The 22,555-nt window shown below is 46.7% G+C and overlaps 1 protein-coding gene across 1 annotated transcript in view; it reads left to right on the forward strand.

Moving 5' to 3' along the window:
- Positions 1 to 22,555, forward strand: part of SOS1 (SOS Ras/Rac guanine nucleotide exchange factor 1) — a 780,124-nt gene that overhangs the window by 539,004 nt on the left and 218,565 nt on the right. The gene's annotated exons all lie outside the window — the stretch shown is intronic.

Raw genomic sequence — 22,555 nt, forward strand, 5'->3', positions numbered from 1 at the left:
GCTGAATTTTGTTGTTTTCTCTTATGTTATAATTTATTTGGTATGTTTATGTATCTATTTCTGATGGATACATCTGCCTGTGAATTCCTCCTTTTGAATTACCCCCAATGTGCAGCATTCCATAGAAACCTTTCTCCTCCGCTCTCCCATGTTAACGAGGACATCACAGTGGAACGGCTACGCACGCAACTCCGCGTGATGTCATGGGAGCCATAAGAATACCTTGTCAGCATGCTGACGTCCGTTCCCTTTTTTCCGCGCCCTCGACGCTTAACTGTTTATTCAAGGCATGTGTGCTGCAAATACACATGCTTTGCATACTCCTGCCATCTAGTGTTTGGTTGGGATGTTTGCAAATTGTTTTTCTTCGAAATCACAAGGTAAGGTGATTCCTCCTTTGGGTGATAGTGCGCATGGACATCGACTTCATTGTTTTTTTCAGCCACTGGGTTCGGACATATATGCTGCGCTCCGATTTGAAACCGTTCTTAAAGTTCCCCTTGGTGCGCAATCCACTCTGCCCTCGACTATATTGTTTCCGTATGCGTTTCCCTGCCGTCTGCCTAGTCGTGTCGGTCCAGCCTTCTGCCGATGGAACGGACTCCTTTCCAGTCCTGTCTTTGGTGCCACACCAAGTACGCTTGCACCGACCTACATCAAGTTTATAACTTGTGCCTTTCCCAGGAGCACGACTGCGACGCTTGTAAATCATTTTGGTCGAGGAAGAGACTACGCAATCATCGGGCTCGACGAAGAGAGATGCAACGTCAAAGCATCCAACGCACTCCGTATATCTTTAGGGAAGGATCCGAGCAAGGGGGGGATCGAATCGTCTGCCGCAGAAGAAGAGGCCTTCTCCATTCCAGAGTCCGATTCCGGGCTTGAGATCGATCTGGGTTTCAAAGATGTGCCTCCGGGACAAGTTGCCATGACTACCGAAGACCCCCTTGCCCCCTAAATCCTCTTCCAAAACACATAGGGCTACAGCACTACCGCTGCCTTCTGGCTAAGGTCAGCACGAGACAATGTTTTCCGACGCCAAGCCTCTGGGCACCAAAACAAACTGTCAAGACTTTCGGCTTGGGACCGAGCCGACCGAAAATACCTTTGGATCCGAAACCCTCAGGCTCCAAGGACAAATCTAGTTTGGAGCCAAATCCCTCTGCTTTGAAACAAATTCATGCTTTGGAGACGAAACTTCCACTACCAAAGACAAGTCGATTTAGACACCAAAATCTAAGGATAGTCTCTCCGAACCTCCTGGACCAATTTAAGACGTTCTTAAGGCCAAATTGGACCCTGAACAGAAAAAGGTTTATATTAATCCCGATACTGGACATATATCTGCTAAAACACAGCAAAAAACAAACTTCCTTCAGAAGACGCTTTCAATAAGAGTCCTCTAAAGAAGGAGGACATGGCTAACAGCCCTGTTTATCCTGCCCCACAACCCTCTCCGCTTCCACTATCTTCTTTACAGTTACTATTTGAAGATCCCTTACACACAGCCCCTCAGGGATCTCCTCATACAGATCCAGGTGGGGATGATTATACTCATTTGCCTGTAGACCTATGGAATGATTACACCATTGACCCTCCAGTAGATAACGACCCAGACCGTTACCCTGCAAAGCCATTACCACCAGACGATAATATGGCTTACCAACAACTCATTGCTAGAGCAGCAGAGTATCATGCGGTGGCCTTACATAAAGAGACCTTAGAAGAGGACTTTTCATTTGAAACACTTGGGTCCACACACAGGCCAAGTCAAACACTCACTATGCTTAAAGGCATGATGAAGCATGCTGATGATCTCATTAAAAACCCTGTCTGAGCATGTATTTTACCTCCAAGAGTAGATGAAAAATATAAACCCTCGCAGTCAGATCCTGTGTTTATCAAAGGACAGTTGCAAACAAAGAGAGATGATGGACGGGGCGCTGAAACTTTTCAGACACTCACCCCCCGTCACAGATCTCGGTTGAATCCATCATCATTCTTTAGCTCACTTCGCCACCTCACTTTATACCCAGCTATATGCAGATCAGTCTTGACCCTGTGCCTCACGGGAACAGTCCAGCCAGAACTGCCAAGCCAGGTCTTCTTCAGGGACTTAAGACACATATTTTCACATTCCCATTCATCCTGCTCACCGCAAATACCTCAGATTTAAGATAGCAGGCAGAAACTATCAGTTCAAAGTACTTCCATTAGGAGGGACTACTGCTCCCAGAGCATTTACCAAATGTCTAGCAGTGGTGGCAGCTCATCCCAGAAGACAACAAATGAATGGCTTCCCATGCCTAGAAGACTGGCTGACACAAGCCAGCACACACCAAAAGTGTCTAGAACACACTACACCTACTCCACCAATTGGCTTTCACAGTCAACATTCAAAAGTCTCACCTACAGTCTTCACAGATACAATCTTATCTAGGAGCCACTCAACACAGTATTTCCAATACCCAAACTCTATTGCTACTGTTCCAAACCAAACAAACCTTGCCAGCCCGGATTTTCATGCGGCTACTGGGAAATTATGGAGTCATGCATTGCAATAGTACCTCATGCAAGACTACACATGATTCCAGTACAAGAATGCTTGGCACGTCAGTGGAATCAGTCACAGGGACAATTAACAGATCTAGGGTTAGTGGACAGCCACACCCATCGTTCTCTGCAGTGGTGGAACCCACATAATTTATCAAAAGGGCGGCCTTTCATCCACCATGTTCCACAAGTCGTGCTCACAGCAGACGCATCTTATGGCTTGGGGTGCACATCTCCATCATTACACAGTTCAGGGTCACTGGAACAGCAAACGCTTACACATCAACTATCTAGAGCTTCTAGAAGTATTTCTAGTGCTAAAGAAATTTCAGTCTCATGTCACAGGCAAAGTTGTCCTAGTCTGCACGGACAACATGACAGAGATGTACTATGTACAAAAGAGGGGGGGACACACTCTTTACTGTCATGACTGTCTGACAATTTGGAAATGGGCAAACCATCGCAAGGTTCAACTTCTCGCAGAACACCTCCCAAGTGTGGACCATCACATTGCCGACCTCCTCAGCAGAAGGAGACAGCAAATACACATCCCCAAGTTCTCCTTCCATACTTTCAACTATGGGGATATCCACAAATATAGCTGTTCTCCAGAGAAGACAACACACAATGCCCAAACTTCGCCTCCAGGCTCCCACACCCTCTATCCAAAGGCAATGCCCTATGGATGAATTGGTCAGGAATATTTGTCTACGCTTTTCCGCTTCTGCCACTCGTTCCATTTCTGGTTCGGAAACTCAGGCAAACATCACTCACACTAATTTTGGTAGCTACCACATGTGCCCGTCAACCGTGGTACACCACTCTGTTAGAGCTCTCAGTAGTTCCACATCAAAAGCTACATCTCACCTCCAGTTTCCTCACTCAGAACCATGGAGAAAACAAGCATCCAAATCCTGAGGAGCTCAACTTAGCAATTTGGCTCCCGAAGTCATAGAGTTTGGATATTTATATTTCCCACCAGACTGTATGACTATTCTGAAGGAAGCAAGAAAACCTATTATCAGAGCTTGCTATGCAGCAAAATTGAAATGGTTTGTTGTCCACTATAATAACAAAATTCTACCTCTAGATGCTTCTGTTCAGAAAATTGTCTGTTAACTTCTGCACCTACAGCAATCTGGGCTAGGTTACGCATCTATACGATTGCACCTTGCAGCAGTAGCTGCTTATTTGCAAACATACAGCATTTGTCTTTGTTCAAAGTTCCTGTCATTAAACCTTTATGGAGGGCATAAAAGTTATACCACCAAGAATCCCTCCGGCACCAGTGTGGAATCTTAATGTTGCACTTACAAGACTCATGGGTCCACCCTTTGAACCTATACATAAGTGTGCTTTACAGGTTCTTTCATGGAAAGTTGCATTCCTCATTGCAATCACTTCATTAAGGAGAGTTGGTGAGCTACAGGCGTTAAGCTTAGAAGAACCCTTCTTTCATCTCCATAAAGATAGGGTAGTTTTTCGCACCAATCCCAGATTCCTTCCCAAAGTGGTTTCTGCTTTCCATATTAACCAATCAGTTAAGTTACCTGTGTTCTTTCTTCAACCTGATTCAGTATGGGAACCGGCTTTTCACACAAGTGACGTCAGAAAAGCTTTATTGTTTTATATCGAAAGAACAACAGATTTTCGTAAAACGAAGCAAGTGTTTGTTTCTTTTACACCACCTCACAAAAGTAATCCTATTTCTAAAAATGGCATTTCAAGTTGGATTGTTAAGTGCATTCAGACTTGCTATGCCAAAGCTAAAATAACTATCTATTCCCCCAGAGCACATTCCATTCGCAAAATAGGGATATCTATGGCCTTTTTAGGTAATATCCCTATAGCTGACATCTGTAAAGCAGCAACATGGCCTACGCCACACACATTTATCAAATAATATTGTGTGGATGTATTAGCACGCCAACAAGCCAATGTAGGGCAAGCAGTGCTAAAGAGACTTTTTCAGTCAACTGAAACATCTACTGGTTAGCCACCGCTTTGGGAGAATACTGCTATCTAGTCTATGTAAAGAATGTGTATCTACAGCACAGATGCCTCGAACGGATTATGTTACTTACCCAGTAAGCATCTGTTCTTGGCATGTAGAGTTGTAGATTCATATGTTATGTTAAAAATACTTTTATAGCGCATTTACACCTAACGGTTTCATGGCGCTGTGAGCACGGGGTAGACAGACATTTCAGCAGTGTAGCAAATTTCATAAAGAAAGTGATTATCCATGGGCTTGACGAAACAGTTTTCAGAAGGGATCTGAAGTGAGGGTAAGAAGAGGTAAGTCTCCGCTCCAAGGGGAGTGCATTCCAACAAGAGGGGCGAGAAAAGAGAATCTGAGACCACCATGTTTTTTGCAGTTGAAGGTGGGAGTAATAAGTAGGGCCAAGTGTGAAGAACGAAGGTTACACGAAGGAAAATAGCGGTGAAGAAGAGAAGAAATGAATACAGGACCAAGGCCGGCCAGGGCTTTGAAAATAATGCAGCCAAGTTTAAATTCGCTGCGATTGGCCACTGGAAGCCAATGAAGGGCTGTAAGCAGGGGGCGGACATGAAGATGTCTAGGCTGATGGAAGATTAGTCTCGCGGCCTGATTCTGTACCAGCTGTAAGCGATTTAGCTGGTACGCCGGAATGCCAACATAAAGTGCATTGGCATAATCGATCCTGGAGATTACAAGGGCCAACAGAGCCAGAGTCAAGGCCTCCGTGGTTAAAAATCGGGAGATCTTACGGATCTTCCGAAGATGAAGGAAACAAGAAGATACCACGGCACTGATCTGGGGCTTCATGGAGAGGTCCTTGCTGATGATGACTCCTAGACTTTTTGCTGAGCTAACAGGGCAGGGGGGGAGCCAAGGCCGGAAGGCCAAAAATTAGAGTTCCAGGGATTGGAAGTACCTCCGACCAAAACCAGCTCGGTCTTGTCGGGGTTAAGTTTTAACTGATTGTCCTGCATCCAATTACTAATAAGACACAGGGTGGACTGAAAATTGTATATTGACTGGTCGGAGGAGTCAATGCCAAAGACAAGCTGGATGTCAGCGTAATTTAAAGCAATGACATTGCAGCCCCGTAAAGAACGGATAAGAGGAGTCAAGTATAAATTAAAAAGGAGGGGAGAGAGGGAGGAACCCTGAGGGACGCCACATGTCAGCTCAACTTTATCCGCTGAGTAGTTGGAAAGGCGAACAGCCTGATGGCGGTTGCTAAGGAAGGAGCGGATCCACTCAAGGGCCAGCCCCCGGATGCCGGCGTCTCCGACACGGCCAACCAAAATATCGTGGTCGACCGTGTCGAATGCAGCCGACAGATCTAAGAGCACCAAGGCCTGGCTGATTCCAAGGTCCGCTCCTCTCCTTAGCTCCTCCATTACTGAGAGGATAACTGACTCAGTCGAATGGGCCGGCCTAAAGCCAGCCTGTTGCGAGTCGAGGAACTGGGTATGTTCGATAAACGAGCTCAGAAAGTTGGTGAAATGGGCCTCAAGCACTTTACTAAGGTAGGGGAGCAGGGAAATAGGACGAAAGTTGCTCATTAACGAAGGATCCGCATTGGGCTTTTTCAAGATGGGTACCACTTCAACTGTTTTGAAGGAGTCCGGGACCAGGCCAAGCCGGAGGGAATTATTAAGAAGTGCCAGGAGGGTGTTTGGGATAGATAGTAAAAGCCTCCCGTAAAATATGGGGTGGGCAGCAGTCTGTGGGAGAGCCGGAACCCACCTTTTTTAACAAGGCAAAGAATTCCTCCTCAAGATATCATATGCACCCTCCCACCTTCCGAGCACCTGAAGTTGTTGTAGTTCTCATTATTTACGCATGGACATCTCTTTACTACACTCACGTACTCCATTCTAACCCTCTTGCGGGAAAACAATCTAACAATTGAGTCGAGGCCCATGCACACTATTACCGAAAGGAGGAGTCATGTTACCTTGTTACTGGAAAGACTATTTCGAAGAAAAACACCTTGCAAACATCCAGATTGAACACTAGATAGCATGAGTATGCAAAGCATGTGAATCTACAGCTCTGCATGCCAAGAACAGATGCTTACTGCGTAAGTAACAAACTCCTTTGCCATGCTTTGCATTTCTAGGAGTTTCTTTGTTGCTGTTGTCACTTTGTTGCTGTCAAAGATGAATACTCAGAGGAAGTCTGCTTACAAGCCATGCAGAGATTGTGGGGGCCAGGTGCCCATCACTGACTCCCATGTAGATTTTTTATGGTGCCTCTCGTCAGACCAAGATGTCGGGACATGCACTTCGAGCCAGCACCTAAATCCAAAAGTGCTGAAGGAGAGGGAGGCCAAATTATTCATGGCCATTGCCAAAAAGCAGAAGAGAGGTTGTAGGCTGTCTGCAGGTTCCTTCCCATCTACACCTGTGGATAGGGAGTCAAAGCACATGGCGCCATTGGCAAAGAAGGTGTTCTCGTCAGGTAGTATGGCCTTTAAGTCCATAAATGCTACATGCCTTTTGGGTCGGTACATCCATGCCCTCATGGACTCAGCCAGGGAGGTTGTCCCAAAGTTGCAGAGAAAGTACAAGGGCATTTCTCAGAAGTGTTGTCACATGCCCAAGCTGCTGCCCGCCAAGCGATACAATCTGGTCTGGACACTACTGATTCAGTAGCCAGGGTGATAGGATAGTCTGTAGCTACTAGGAGGCACTCATGGTTGCATGGTTCGGGTTGTCCAGACTACATTGCTGGATTTGCCCTTCGATTGATAAAAGGGGATTTGGTGCTGCAGGGGTTTAAGGACGGTAAAGCCATAGCGAGGTATTTGAGCTTCAATCTCAACGCAGGAGCTTTGGGCAGTGTAGCAAGTTTCGTGGCTTTGGATGAAACATGTCCTATTGTGCCAAGCATCAGCCACAGCAGCATGCAAATCCTTTGTACAGACCCTACAGGGGAAAGGGCAGAGGAAGTCTGCGGGGTGCTGCACAACAGTAATTCTCCTCCTCCCCTTCTGCCCTTCCAGCTGGTGTGACAGGTAAGCAGCTCTAGCTCAACCATCCTAGAGCATTCTTGTCCCATGGGAGGACAGGTGTCCCATTTTCTACAGCATTGGAGGTCTGTTACTACAGATCTATTGGTTTTGAGCAGAGAATATGTATTCCCTACCCTCCCGGGAGTTCCCCCTTCCTTTCCATCCCCGTCAGGGCTTTTGTTCGGAAGTGCATCTTCTGCTTCTCTAATGCAGGAGGTTCTGTCATTGCTTCAAAAGGGTGCGATTGAGGTACTTCCGGAGCAGGAAAGGCGTTAGGGGTGCTACTTCAGATACTTTTTGATACCCAAAAAGGACGGTCGTTTATGGACGATCCTCAACCTCGGGGTTTTTAATTTTTATCTCAAACAGGAAACATTTTAAATGTTGACCCTGACTGACCCTGACTGAGGTTCTTCTTGGACTGGAGAAGGAAGACTGGATGATGTTGTTTGATTTATTTATTTATTTTTTCCACATTCCCATCCTAAAGTCGCATTGGAAGTATCTCAGTTTTACGGTGGGGTCTCAACATTACCAGTTTGCAGTCCTGCCATTTGGCTTTACCTTTGAACGTAGGTCTTTACAAAGGTGATGGCGTTGGTGACAGCTCATCTGAGAAGATCGAGAATTCCTGCTTTTCCCTGTCTGGATGACTGGCCTGCTCAAAGCAAAGTCGCCAGAGATGGTGCTGCAGTATTTGCAGGTAACAAAACAACTTGTTGGGGTTTTCTATAAATGTACCCAAATCTCACCTAGTGCACTCTCAGCTCAACCTGTTGATAGGGGCAGTTCTGGACTGTAAGAAAAAGATAGGGACCCGAGGGGAACTTCCCTAAACTCACCTTCCTCACCGGGGGTCTTCTTATCCTTCCTCCGATCAACTGCGCCAAACCTGGACGGAAAAAACAACAAACTGTTGCACAAGCGAAATTAGACTCTCTTTGCCCTGCACTGGAAGAAGGCAGACCTAAAAGGGCTTGGAGCAATTCAGAGATCTAAGATGTCGGTGAAAAGGAAATCACCAAACCAAGCAGGTAGGGAGACGGGAAGCAGCTCCCAGGTAACCCAGAAGACACCAAAAGCAGCAACTTGGCGAGGGCGTGGTGGGAGAACAACACAGAGCAGATTAAGGACGGCCTCCCATACAGCTTGGAAACTGCTGCGGTCGAGGCACCAGAGGACTGGAGTGAGGAGTGGTGGATGCTCACAGAGAACGCTTACAGACCGGAGAGTTGCGGCATTCGCGGTATGTGAAAAAGGAGGGGAAGAGGCTTGAGGGTGGTCGGGCTGCATGCGGGTCGGATTGGATGTTGTGGAAAGTGAGGGGACCTTCTAGGAAGCTCTGCGCAGATACTAAGGAGGGGGTATTTAAGTTTATAAAATATATGATGTATTTTATTCTTTTCAAATCATTTTTGTTTCGATAAATTTGGAGACCAGTGGAGTCCGACTAGTTCTAACTTGAGGTTGCAAGCAAATCATAGAAGGGGCACCAAACTAAAGAACGCACTACGGCTCTCCTAGTAGGAACCAACCGAGTTTACCTCGAAATCCAGGGAGTGGGTTTTCATGTCTCTCAGCCTAAGTTTTGTTTTTTTCTCTCTCTGCTATTTTGGGCCTTCTTTAAACTTTTCTTCTTCGTTTGGAGGGACCATAAGACAAAAAGGGGGGAATAGGTCTGCCAGAGTGTAAATGAAACCAGACCTGCACGGGTAAATTGCCCCTCCTCCTCACGTATTACAGGTCACACCTAAAAACTTTCAACATCACCTAGGTGTGGTGAAGGAGCCTACTCGGTCTGTCTGTGTGTGTGTGTGTGTGTGTGTGTGTGTGTGTGTGTGTGTGTGTGTGTGTGTGTGTGTGTATGTGTGTATGTATATATATGTCGGGAATTTCGCCTGGGGACCTCCTGCAATCCCCCAATCATCCGAACCACACAGGAACACACGAGCGCTGACCCAGTTGAAGGTGCAGGTGAGTAATTTTATTTAAGTTTCAGCAGCCTGCCCACATGACGCGTTTCAGCCTAACAAAAGGCCTTGATCACATGACGCCTTGAGAGTAACAATGTGGCATTTAAAGTGCAAAGTAACCTGGTACATGATTGGTTACATGACAAATGGGTTTGTAGACGGAGACAAAATACCTGTTTAAGAATCTCATTAAAACCGAAATGGCAATAGAATTCAAAGCACAACCAGCAACATCATACATAGCTTAAATACTTTAAGGATATAAAAACACATTGTAAGTGTATTTAATTCTTAATAAAAGTATGAGCTAGATAAAAAAGGAGAATTAAAAATAACAAAAATATTTTAATTCATCCCCTGCATGTGTAAGATATACGCAGTTGTGCAAGCTAGGCAAAATGAGAATAAAACCCAAGTGGGTGATGATTCACTTAAACAGCCTTTAAAGCTATTAAACATCAGTCCAAAGGGACATCTGAGTCTGTGTCCAACTAGAAATGTCAGTGCAAATGTGCAAAAAGTGATAAAAAAAGATTGTGTAAAAAATGTTAAAATACAATGACTTCAGGAGTTAGGTATATATCCTCTTCAGCGCTAATGACAAAGCCAGCTCGTAATGGGCGTTACCTGCGCTACGCGGATGACGAGCTGGCTTTGTCATAAACAAGCCATTTTTTAAATTTCAGCGCACAGCGGGAAAACGCGGTAGCGTGTATGTGTATATATATATATATCTTCCAGAATCGACGCACTGGGGAATGTAACAGCAACCCACCCCCCCAGCAACTACCGCCAGGGACTCTCTACGGGGGTTTCTGGGACATGTAGTTTCCGAAAACACAATTGATGCTACACAGGTGTGCTGAGTGGAATTCCAGGGGGCGGTGCGAACTTGAAACAGCAAGTAATAAGAGAGGTGGAACTTTGGCTAAGGTGCACACTTACCTGTGGAGGCTTTGGGCGCTGAAGACGGCGAAAGATCAGCCAGAAATGCATCCGCCATGTATGTTCAATAAAAGCCTCCAAACCGTCTCCCCGAGGGTCTCTGCTCTTCTTTTTCTTGAAGAAGTTTCTCGCACGTATCTACGCGTCAGTCTGTGGCGCGCTTACAGAAACCCCGCCTCATCAAGGGCTTGGACTGCACAGACGTGAACTGCTTAGTTCTTTGTTCTCCAAAGGTGTTTGGTTTGCTTCAAGTCCGCCTCGGAAACCAGGGGAATGAGTTGGTCAGTAGCGAGGTCAGTCGGACCTCGTGTTGGGTATTGGACACTGTTCTAAAACCCCTGTCACATTGACTCCTGAAATCAGAGGCAGAGGTGTAACGGGGAGACGGAGGTGGTTTTTAAATTGGACATTGGAGCCGGTAATCGCATCAGCACGACGTTGGTGTGTCCCAGGGCGCACTTTGGCCATCTTCCAGAATCGACGCACTGGGGAATGTAACAGCAACCCACCCCCCCAGCAACTACCGCCAGGGACTCTCTACGGGGGTTTCTGGGACATGTAGTTTCCGAAAACACAATTGATGCTACACAGGTGTGCTGAGTGGAATTCCAGGGGGCGGTGCGAACTTGAAACAGCAAGTAATAAGAGAGGTGGAACTTTGGCTAAGGTGCACACTTACCTGTGGAGGCTTTGGGCGCTGAAGACGGCGAAAGATCAGCCAGAAATGCATCCGCCATGTATGTTCAATAAAAGCCTCCAAACCGTCTCCCCGAGGGTCTCTGCTCTTCTTTTTCTTGAAGAAGTTTCTCGCACGTATCTACGCGTCAGTCTGTGGCGCGCTTACAGAAACCCCGCCTCATCAAGGGCTTGGACTGCACAGACGTGAACTGCTTAGTTCTTTGTTCTCCAAAGGTGTTTGGTTTGCTTCAAGTCCGCCTCGGAAACCAGGGGAATGAGTTGGTCAGTAGCGAGGTAAGTCGGACCTCGTGTTGGGTATTGGACACTGTTCTAAAACCCCTGTCACATTGACTCCTGAAATCAGAGGCAGAGGTGTAACGGGGAGACGGAGGTGGTTTTTAAATTGGACATTGGAGCCGGTAATCGCATCAGCACGACGTTGGTGTGTCCCAGGGCGCACTTTGGCCATCTTCCAGAATCGACGCACTGGGGAATGTAACAGCAACCCACCCCCCCCAGCAACTACCGCCAGGGACTCTCTACGGGGGTTTCTGGGACATGTAGTTTCCGAAAACACAATTGATGCTACACAGGTGTGCTGAGTGGAATTCCAGGGGGCGGTGCGAACTTGAAACAGCAAGTAATAAGAGAGGTGGAACTTTGGCTAAGGTGCACACTTACCTGTGGAGGCTTTGGGCGCTGAAGACGGCGAAAGATCAGCCAGAAATGCATCCGCCATGTATGTTCAATAAAAGCCTCCAAACCGTCTCCCCGAGGGTCTCTGCTCTTCTTTTTCTTGAAGAAGTTTCTCGCATATATATATATATATATATATATATATATATATATATATATATATATATATATATATATATGTATATATATATATATATATATATATATATATATATATATATATATATATATATATATCCATCCTTTCCCGAACCTCCGGGGTGGAACCTTCCTGGGAAAAGTAGACAACAGAGGAAGGGCAGAATCCGTAGAAAGGCAAGAACTCTAACCTTTATAATAACCAGTATCTGCCCTGAATAAAAATACGCCAATATTGAGAAACCCATTCTGCCACCTCGTTTCTTTTTCTGACCATCCCTCTCACATGGACACTACTGTAAGTTGTGCCTTCCCTCCTCTACAGAGGATTCAGGACATGATTCCACTTTTTCTGAATGAAGTGGCTGTTCCAGTCCTGAAGGTCTTGTGCCTTCCTGGTCTGTTTACTTCCTGCGTACTGTTGGTCAGAGATGCACACTGGCGAATGAGGTCCCTCCAGTGGTTCCTCCGAAAGCAGTGGTTTCAATACAATGGAGATCGCAAAAGGTGGTCAGAATCTCCAGAGAAACATCAGCGGATCTGCTATGGTGGAGTGTTCCTGGCAACTTATCTCAAGGGAAGCCAATACAATCTCTTTCTCGAGTAGCCACAGTGATAACGGATGCCTCCGCTCTAGTGTGGGGAGCCCATCTGGGGAATCTGGAGGTCAACCGTCTTTGGTCTCCAGAGGAAAGATTGTTTCACATCAATCCACTGGAATTGCAGGCGATGCGTTTGGCTCTCCAGGGCTTCCTTCCTTTCCTTCGCAGACAGTTGGTTCAGGTCCTAACCGACAACACTACTGCGATGTGGTACATCAATAAACAGGGAGGAGTCGGCTCATATCTTCTCTGCAGAGAGGCTCTGTGACTCTGGTCGTAGACTCAGGACCATCAGATTTGTGCAATTGCAAATCATCTGGCCAGAGAACTGAATGTGTGTGCGAACAGTCTGTGGGCAGTATTCAGCTAATCAAGAGTGGTGTCTCCATCCAGAGATGGTCCTTCACATTTTCAGGATGTGGGGGTTTCCTCAGTTGGACCTGTTCACCGCTCTGACAGTCATTCTGCAGTCTCCAGTATCCAACGCGAGGACCGTTGGGGGACGTGTTTCAGTTAGATTGAAGCTCTCAGCTTCTTTACATGTTTCCCCCCCATATCCTTGATTCATTGAGATCTGAGGAAGACTTGCCAAGAGCAGGCCCAAGTCCTATTGATCACCCCGGACTGGCCGCAAATGGTGTGGCACACAGACCTCCTTTACCTCTCATTGCACCCTCGGCTCCGTCTCCCTCTCCGGGCAGACTTCCTCTCGTAGTCACTGGGGCAGGTTCTACTCCCCCACCTCTAGAGCCTGCACATTCATGCCTAGAGATTGAACAGGGCAACCTTAGTTCTTTCTCTCTCCCACCAGATGTGGTGGACATTATATCATCAGCGATATGCACCAAATCTGTCTGTTCTGGTAGGTGGACCCTGTTTGTTAAATGGTGTGGAGAGATTGATTGATCCCTTACAGGCCCATTTATCTAATGTTCTGAGTTTCTTGCTCTCCCTAGCGCAACAGTGTAGGAAGCTGGCTCTGTATCTACTATACCAAAATGGAGTATAGTTTGCACAGAGTCCAGTGGAACCCCTAAGGTAGGCAGAAGTAAAAGTAGATAACACCTTACTCTCTATTTGTGGTAGTGTGGGCGAGCAGTAAGACTTTATCAGAGTGTAGTGTTACGCATGTGTTGTACACACTCAGGCAGCATATGATGTCACACACTCAAAGACTGAACTCAGGCCAATATGTTTGTATCAAAAATATTAAGTTATTTTATTCCTAGAATCAAGCCAAGCCTGGTTCCGGTAAGTGAAATAATACTTTGCAAAATCTTATGGAATGTTTTACAGTTGAATGCATGTTCGAATGCAGTTAGTTGAATTACAGGTAAGTTAAAAGTTTCAAAATTACTTTTCAGTAACTTTACAGATTACTTTGTACGTTACTTTTTAGATGACTTTGTACGTTACTTTTTCCACTCAGTGTGATATCCCTAGATAACAAACTGGGACATTTCCTATAGAAAAGGTAAGTAAATCAGTTTTGGTACATTTGCAGTTCTTTAAAGTTTCATAAAAACCAACTCCACACTTCGAAGATTTTTCACAGAAAAGCAGTCCATGCAGTCCTATGGGAGAAAACAGTGTTATCGGTTTTACTGTAAGTACTCTGGTTTGGGAGTTGTTTTTCTGGGTTTAGGACCAGGGTTCCCCTAGGGTCGGGGATGCACGCTCTTAAAGAACCCTCAGTGGCACTAGGGCAGTCGGGTGCAGAGTGCTGCGCCCAATGTTATCTAATAGGTGATAGGGGCCTCCGGTTGGTGGCTGTTCACGAGCAGGCCACAAGGTTGTGGGAGAAAAGCTCCTGGTGTTAGGCTTAGGGCAAATGGGGATCTGAGTTAGCACACAAGTTGCACCCGCCGTGTGTCAGGGTCGGCTGGGTGCAGGGTGCTGTTATGCCGTCAGGTGCACTGTTGTTTTCAATTGGAGTTGATGGTTTTGTGGTTTTGGATTTTGGCTGCTGGCTGCTGGCTCAGTCCAGGAAGACGTCCGGGAGAAACCAACAGCTGGTCAGGTAGTTTGGAGTGCTCGGGGACATAGGTGCTCCTCTGGTTCTCTTCTCCAGGGCGCAGGGCGGCTGGATGCAGGGGTGTTTTATGAGGTCGGATTTCACCTTACCAGGCCACTCGCGGTTGGTGGGGGGGATCTCCGTGCAGAGGCTGCAGGCGATGTCAGGGAGTCCTGGAGGGGTCAACCCACGGTGGACTCGGATGCTGGAGGACTGGAGGACCTCCCTGGACCGGTGGGCCACTCGGACTCCGGCCGTAGGCGTCGGGTGCAGTAGTGGTTTCAGGCGTCGGGTTTCTTTGTCCTCAGCAGGCTCATAGTCTGTCTTGGGAGTTTCTTTTGAACAGAGCTGCTGTCCACAGGGGTTCCTGTCTTGTTAAAGGCAGTCAGTCCTCGCAGTGGTTCTGGAGAATGCTGGCTGCAGGACAAGGTGACGTTTGGTGCAGGATCTCTAGAAACTGCAGATGGGCGGTAGGGCTGGGGCCAAGTCAGTTCTTCTCTACAGTCTTCTCTGCTCTGCGTCTTTTTTCAACCTTCTTCGTATGTTGCAGGAATTTGTCTTCTTAGAACAGGACTGCCTCCTAAATACTGTATCAAGGAGGCGTGTTAAAGGTCTGGAGGTCAATAGCCAATGGGCTACTGACCTTAGGGTGACTACACCCTTGTTGTGGTCACCCCACGTGAAGGATTGGGCACAATCCCTAATCCTGATTGGAGAGTGCCTGCCATCTGCAAGATGACGGGCACTGAAAAGTGGGCTTCACGTCGCCTCACCTGAGGGTTGAGGTTGACAGAGGTGGGCACACCACCTGGGCTGCTCTAATTCTTCCCGCCGAAAAGAAGGGGAAGACAGGAAAGGGGCCTGCTCCTGATAGCTGGAGAGGCTGGGGGTCAAGCTACAAAAGCGGCATGACCTTTGACGCTCCTCTGCCACAGAGGGCTCTTCCTGGCCTGGGGAAGGTTTTACCACCTCCACCCAGGAAAGGCTTTGTTTCTTGGCTCAGGGAGCGAAGGCCAGGGGCCCAGAAACATGTCTTGTTGTCGCAGGCTGGGGTGTTCCAGCCTAGGAACCCACCAGAGGCTGCTTGTTTTTTAGGTGGTATCTCTAAGATGCCCTCTGAATTGGTCTAGACACTGTAGGGGTACAGGGCTTATGCACCTGTACCCTCACCACTGGTATAGTGCACCCGGCTAGAGGGGTGGCTGGTCTATGCCAGGGCATTGGGTTGTAGGCAATGCACTCAGGGATGTGTGTCGTGTCGACTCTTGACTTTGTTCTGCACCAAAACACCCAGCCTCAAATGGGGGAGGGGGATGGGGGAGGAGGGGTAGGGGGGTAGGAGAAATAGGTATCAGGCCTCAAAGGATGGTACAATAAGTGCTGCAGCCCTTCGAGGCATTCCCTGGCTACAGTGCCCTTGGTAACCATGGTACCTTTTACAATGGACTCTTGCCAGAGAGGTGCTAATTGGGGGTACAAGGTACAGTGTTGGGAAAGAACACAGGCCCTGGGAACATGATTGCCAGGGACTCTAGCACATCAAGTCAAAGTGCATCAGTAGTCTGGCAAAAAGTGTTGGGGATACTGCAACAAAAACTCACCTTTCTACACACAGGATTGTGCAGTAGCTACTGTTAAGGGTTATTTATCTGCCTTGTCGGCGTTTCTTTGTTTACCAGACCAACCCTTGTTGTTTAAATCTCCCATAGTTATAAGATTTATTAACGGTCTCACTAATAGGTTTCCTCCCACTCCTTTTATCAGGCCTCAGTAGGATTTGAATTTGGTTCTCACATTATTGATGGGTTCACCCTTTGAACCATTACATAGTTGTCCCCTAAGGTTTCTACTGTTTAAAACTATATTTTTGGTTGCAAATCCTTAAGGTAGGAGGTTGAGTGAATTTACATCATTCCAGGTGGATAAGATGGTTCTTAGTACCAGAGCTGCTTTCCTTTCTAAGGTAGTCACTACATTCCACTAGGGGCAGTCCATCAACTTACCCACGTTCTATCCTCCCCCACACGCTTCTAAGGAGGAGAAGAGACTTCATCTCCTGGACCCCAAGAGGGCGGTCAGCTTCTACTTGGACAAAACCAAGGACTTCCGTTTGGACGATCAACTCTATATAAGATATGTGGGCCGGACGTTTGGACAGCTGCCCACAAAATAGTTGATCCCCGAGTTATGGTTGTTGTAACTAATCATAGCCAGCCAGTTTCAGGGGGTTTTAGGTTTCATTTCATAGCTACAATTCCACTTGTGGTGTACTTTTTTAATTTAATTTCATGTTTAAATAAATTAAAATAATCTTATGGTATGTTCTGAAAAATTCTGACCTGAAAGTGAAGCCTATGCACCTTAAATGTCCTTTGCAATGGTTATAAAATAAATGCTTTTAAAGAGTAAATACTGCACTTATTTTGGACGTTACAGGGTCCCTCTGGTGCAACTTCAGGTCACAGGGACCCTTTGTGGCCTCCTTTTGGACTTCCAGTGGTGCACCCCTGTGGTCACCTTGGTGCCATCTGACCGATTTCAGCATCTTTCTGTCCCTCAGCCAGGGCTCAGTAGCACATCAACACCTTTGTTGCAGGGCCCTCTGGTGGTGCCCAGAACCTCACTGGCCTCTGCTCCATAGGCATCGGTTCTGGCCTCCACTTTGATTCCAATCTCAGATCAGGTCAACTTCAACCAGATCTCGATCTAGATCATTTTACAAAATAACTAAAACTTTATGGCTCTGGATAATTCCCTGACTGTTCCCTTGCCCCAGCACACACTAGTATTATTGGAGTTTGGGAGCATTTTTCATTTCTGGCTGATGAGGACCCGGTCTCAAGCAGGTTCCGCACATTAAAGATGACTGGGTTTAGGTTGACAAATTACTCGTCCCCCCCTTTATACCCCCCCCCCCCTTATACCGACGTGAGCCTCGACCTTTAGTATGCCAGTGTTTTGGACCCTTCATCTGAAATGGAATTTGATTCATGCTTTGTTTCCCCTACTGAAGAGAGTGCATCTTTGGCGGTAGGTGTTCAATAGACGATGGAGGTGTTTTGGATTACAGTTGCTCACTGTTGGGACCAAGGTTTTTCTTAATGACAGAAATTTTGCAGTCAAGGCCATCTTCTACTAAATCCTTATTGACATTTAAGGAATCCTTGACCGAGGCTTTCATAACTAGCTGGTCTAAAACCTTTTATGCACTTCATGTTGTACACTCAACCGCTTGGTGCCTGCTCCCAGTGGCCCATCCTTCCCAACAAAACACCCAACGTCAGGCTGTTGGTCTGTCTCTGCCAGTGCCAGCTTATCTTTCAGAGGTATGCGAGTATGATGTACAAATTTCCCAAAGTTGGCCATGTTCTTAACAATGTGTAGAGCTTACGGACATCCTCATTTGCTGTGTAGGTGCCCAGTTGAAAAAATATGGGTTTGAGATTGATTTGGCGGACTTGCCGCAAAGCTGGACAGCATAGCAAAGTATGTACCAGGGACTCCCTTTTATAGTTACACAGGCAACACTATGTAATGCCCGACAGTGCTTTCCAGGATGGATGTAATTCTTTTAAGGTAAGCGGGTGTAGGCTTGCGGCTAAAATCCTGTTTTATTGCTTGTCCCCCGACAGCCTGTGTGAGGTGGGGCTTGTGGATGTGCAGAATTTGGAGGAGGCATAGTGTTTCATGAAAGTCTCTGGCTGCCAAGGACTCGATGTCCAAAATGCGAGAACAGGAGTATAGTTGCCTTTTTATTGATGATTTGATGGTAGCATAGTTAATTAAGCTTGAGTCCAGTTCTCGGTTGCTAATTGTAGCAGGTCTTTAGCTATAGAAAGATTGGCAGACCAAGGATTGCTCGGTTTTAGGAAGATGGATTTTATGAGCGCCTTCATGGATTTCTTAGGAGCCACATTTGCCAATTAAAAATATTTTGCCAAGGCGGCCAGCCCTTTAAGTTTGTGTTGGATGAGATTGAGTTTGAGGCGAATCGACATTTTTTTTGTGCAAGTGGGCCACCGAAATATTTTTTTGTACACTGTGCAGTGTATGTTTTCCAGGTCCAGTAAAAACACTCCTCCAAATGCCTGTGGCACATAATTGAGAGACGTAGTAGTTTGGCCCGCAGTACCCTTTGAATTGCCGTTGTTGTCGGTCTGTCTAAGGTGACCTGTAGTTTGCAGAGGGCATGTGTGACCACCTTCCCTTTCTGCTGCAATTTCTGTAGGCGGAGCAGTGGGCGGCTGGTCTTGCTGAGCCAAGCCCTAAGATAGTTATAGCTTTGTACACAGTCAAGTGTCCCAGGCGCCTCTTGGTAAGTGTTTTCTTTGTGTGGCAGCCAATGATCACAATTTTTAGACTTACTCATGTTGGCTACCAGCTCGCTCTTGATGATCTATTCTGATAGAACGGTGAGAGCTTTTTGGAGGACTAATTTAGTGTGGTCTGAAAGAAGGTCATCAGCATACAACATCAGGTGGATCTTTGTGTTGCCAATTTTTGGAGTGGCAAGGAAAACTCAATGCAGTGCTAAGCCCAAGTCTGCAGTATATAAATTGAATAGTATCCGTGCCAGGACGCATCCCTGCTTTAGCCCCCGATCTGTGTCGATTTTTTTCCCATGGTGGACTCCCTAGAGAGTTCAACCCTTAACCAGGTGTCTGAGTACAGAGACCTAGTGGCTCGTAGTAATTTCAGGTAGATGTCCCATGTGGCAGTTTCGGCCAAAGGATGCTGCGAACTACCCCAATAAAGGCTGCTGAGTAGTCAATAGAGCAGGTGAAGAGCATGGGAGAGCAACGGGCTACTGCTTGTTGGGCAAAGTATGACAAAACAGTAATATTGTCCACATTTGAGCCCCTGGTCTAAACCCTGTCTGATAAAATTACTGCAGGCCTTCACTATATACCCAGTCTGCTAGTTCCTGCAAAAGTGTACTCTCATAAGCCTTTACTTCAGTGTCCTGCAGGGCAATCATCCGATAATTCTTGGGATCAGTGTTGGTCCATTTTTTTAAAATTTGTTGCAACAGTGAACCCCTTCAGGAGTCAGGGACATCTTCCAGAGCCCTGCATTCTGCATAAAGCAAGATTTGAGGCCCAGAAATGTATGTCCTACCTGAAAAGGGAGCCGGGGAGCCTATTGGGGCTCCATTTTGCTGTATCTTTTTTAAGACGGTGCAGACTACTACCTCTCTTGGAACGGTAGTATCCGCTAGTGGCCTGGAATGGTTAAACTCTGGTGCTTTCCATCTTTCTCAATGGGGTGAATCCATTCGTACAAGTAGATCTCTGGAGTTCGGTGTACAGAGACTTCACGTAGGCGACTCATGTCTCCGCGGCAGCCGAGTTCACTCTGCTGGAGGACCCGTGAATTAAATTGTTTAAGTATTGCCAGAATTGTTGGGTCTTGCATGGCGCCAACACCTCGAAGATCTTTAACCATTTCGCCTCAGTGGCATCCCATTTTAGTTTCCAAACAAGAAACGTGTGAGTCTTTGCTACTGATTTTTTTGCAGCTTCTGTTCCTATTGTTTTGTATGCTCTTTGTTTTATTTTTAGTTGCTGCACGCTTTGCTTGATCACTGGAGCTCAGCCTAAGAAGTGATTAGTTGTACTTGTTTTGCTGTAAGTGGTGCTCCCTAGGAGCAGCGTGCCCAGTTTGTATGCAAGCTTTTCCCATTCGCCTATGATGGCCGGCATATTGGGCCGGGCCGGTCACCCAGTCCTTGTGGATTTCCATGAGAGAAATGTATTGATGGTAGTCTGCTCCTATTTGATTCTCCTCAGGTGCCTGCCTTGTTCTAAACCATTAGGCTCTCCGAGGGGGCAGAGAATATGTCAAAGTTCTGCTGTGGTCATTAAATGCAACAACAAGGCAGCTTGATCGCTTTAGCTCTGTGGGAGCACAGACTAGCATGTTTTTTCGTAGCTGCTCACTCAGTAAGATGTAATCTTTAGTTGTCTGGTTATTATAAGTAGGTGCATGGGTTGTTCCTGGCTCAGACGCTGTGGATACAAAATTTGCTGTTTCCAGGTTGTAAGTCGGAAGGAAGGCGATGAATCTCCCTGTGCTCCCAAAGGCGTTAACATTGGACTCCCAGTCCCCTATAAGATGCGTGTTAAAGTCCCCAATGATGATAATTTCCATGGGTACATGTTGTATCCTCAGTTTTGATCTGCATAATCAGCTGAGTGAGATTGTCCTTGGGTCCATGGCCATGGGGGTTGTAATATACCTTAATTAGGAGTATGGGTAGTGGACCGTCCACAGACTTGAGGCCCTTCAGAATGCCAGCTAGGATCATGTCGGAGGAGGTTTTTATATCTCTATGAAGCATAACTTTAGGGCGTGCTTAATGTATATGGTGATGCCCCCGAAGGGTCTCTCGAGCAGATTAGGTTTAATTGCCAGTTTGAAAAATTCTGCATAACCTGTGATGGGAATGGATGCAGTTGTCCACGTTTCTTGGATGCACATAAGATCGGCCCTTTAGAGGAATGTGCTGGCCATTGGGCTTTGCAAAAACGTCTGCCCCCGTGCTGACCGTCGACTCTACACTTGACATTCATGTTACCTTAATCAACAGAGCAATCCTCTCAGTTGGTCCCTCTCAGGACACAAGCTGTGGGGGTGTTCTTTAAGGGTGCATGTAGAATGAATGGGTACCTTTCATTTTCAAGCATCCGGATGTCGATCCCCCATTCTGCAAATTGATCTTTTTCTTTGTGCACTCTTGCTGCTGTACTCGAGTTGCCCCAAGTTTTTATAGTTTGTTACTTCTCTTGCTTCGAGGTCTGAGACACAAATTTCACCCTAACAATGTCCCTGCTGCTGATGAGAAACAGCGAATGGATATGTTGGAGTAGTTTCAGGATGTTTGATCTGTTTAGGATGTCAATATTGCCTTTCGAAATATATAGTGGAGTCAAAATCATCTTTGCTGGCTGGATTCCCCCGAGAGCTAAGACGTTTGACTTAAAGCTAGAGTCATTGTGAGGAGGCCTTTGTGTTGGTGTAGCCCTGTCGACATGTTTAAGCGTGCTTTCTGGGTTTTGCAGGAGGCCAGGCGAGCCATCTTCAATCTCTTGGTCTTGTCTTGTGAGTTCTGTTGTACTGAGGCCAGTATCGGTCTGATGCGTCTGTACTATTGAGCTTTCATTATTGAAAGGGCTTCTTTGTTGTTTATTTCCCGCCCTGAGGCGTTAGGAGCTCTATTTGAGTTTGAAGCCCAAGTTGTGGCTGTTTTCCTGTTTGAGGGGGCTCCCCCTTTGTCGATGGCTACCACACAGGCGTGCTTGGCTTTGATTGTTGGTGGACTTGTGTATGAGCCGGGGCAGAATTGAATGGAGATTGGTTCGAGTCCCACAGCCTGATGACTTTTGGTGGCCGTGTCTGGATCAGTAGGCAGCGTGCGCTGTTCGTTGTCTTGGGCATTTGTGTCCCTTGGAAGGGCATTTTGAATGATGAGTGTTTCAGACTTTATGGTCTCGGTCTAAGTTGCTGTATCCCCATGCGTGACGATCACCATCTGTGGGGAGGCCCCCATGATGGCCTGTACATTTGGGTGCATAGTGGTTGTTTGTGATGCTGGGAGGGTCGATTCTGGCGAGGCCTGAATGTGTGCAATCCTACAAAATATGGGGAAGAGAGTTGGACTCTTTTCTACCCCAGCGTTCCGCATCAGTGGTTCTTTTGTGCCTGCCAGGTTAGTTGGATTGGGCCGGGAGGTCCTCGCTGGTAGTCTCTTTAGATGATTTTTTTTTTTATTTTTAGCCATTTCCTCTCTATCCACGTCCTTGGTGGTGCGATCTGAAGTGCCTCCTGCAAGCATTTGGCCCCTAAATTGTTACGGTTGGGGTCTGCTGTATGATTGCTGCATCCTGTGATTGGCTCGGGTGTAAAGGCTTAGCTACTTTGCTTGTTGTCCGCTGGTGAAGTTGAATA

The sequence above is a fragment of the Lissotriton helveticus genome, chromosome 6 (genome assembly GCF_964261635.1).
Source record: "Lissotriton helveticus chromosome 6, aLisHel1.1, whole genome shotgun sequence".
Taxonomy (NCBI): domain Eukaryota; kingdom Metazoa; phylum Chordata; class Amphibia; order Caudata; family Salamandridae; genus Lissotriton; species Lissotriton helveticus.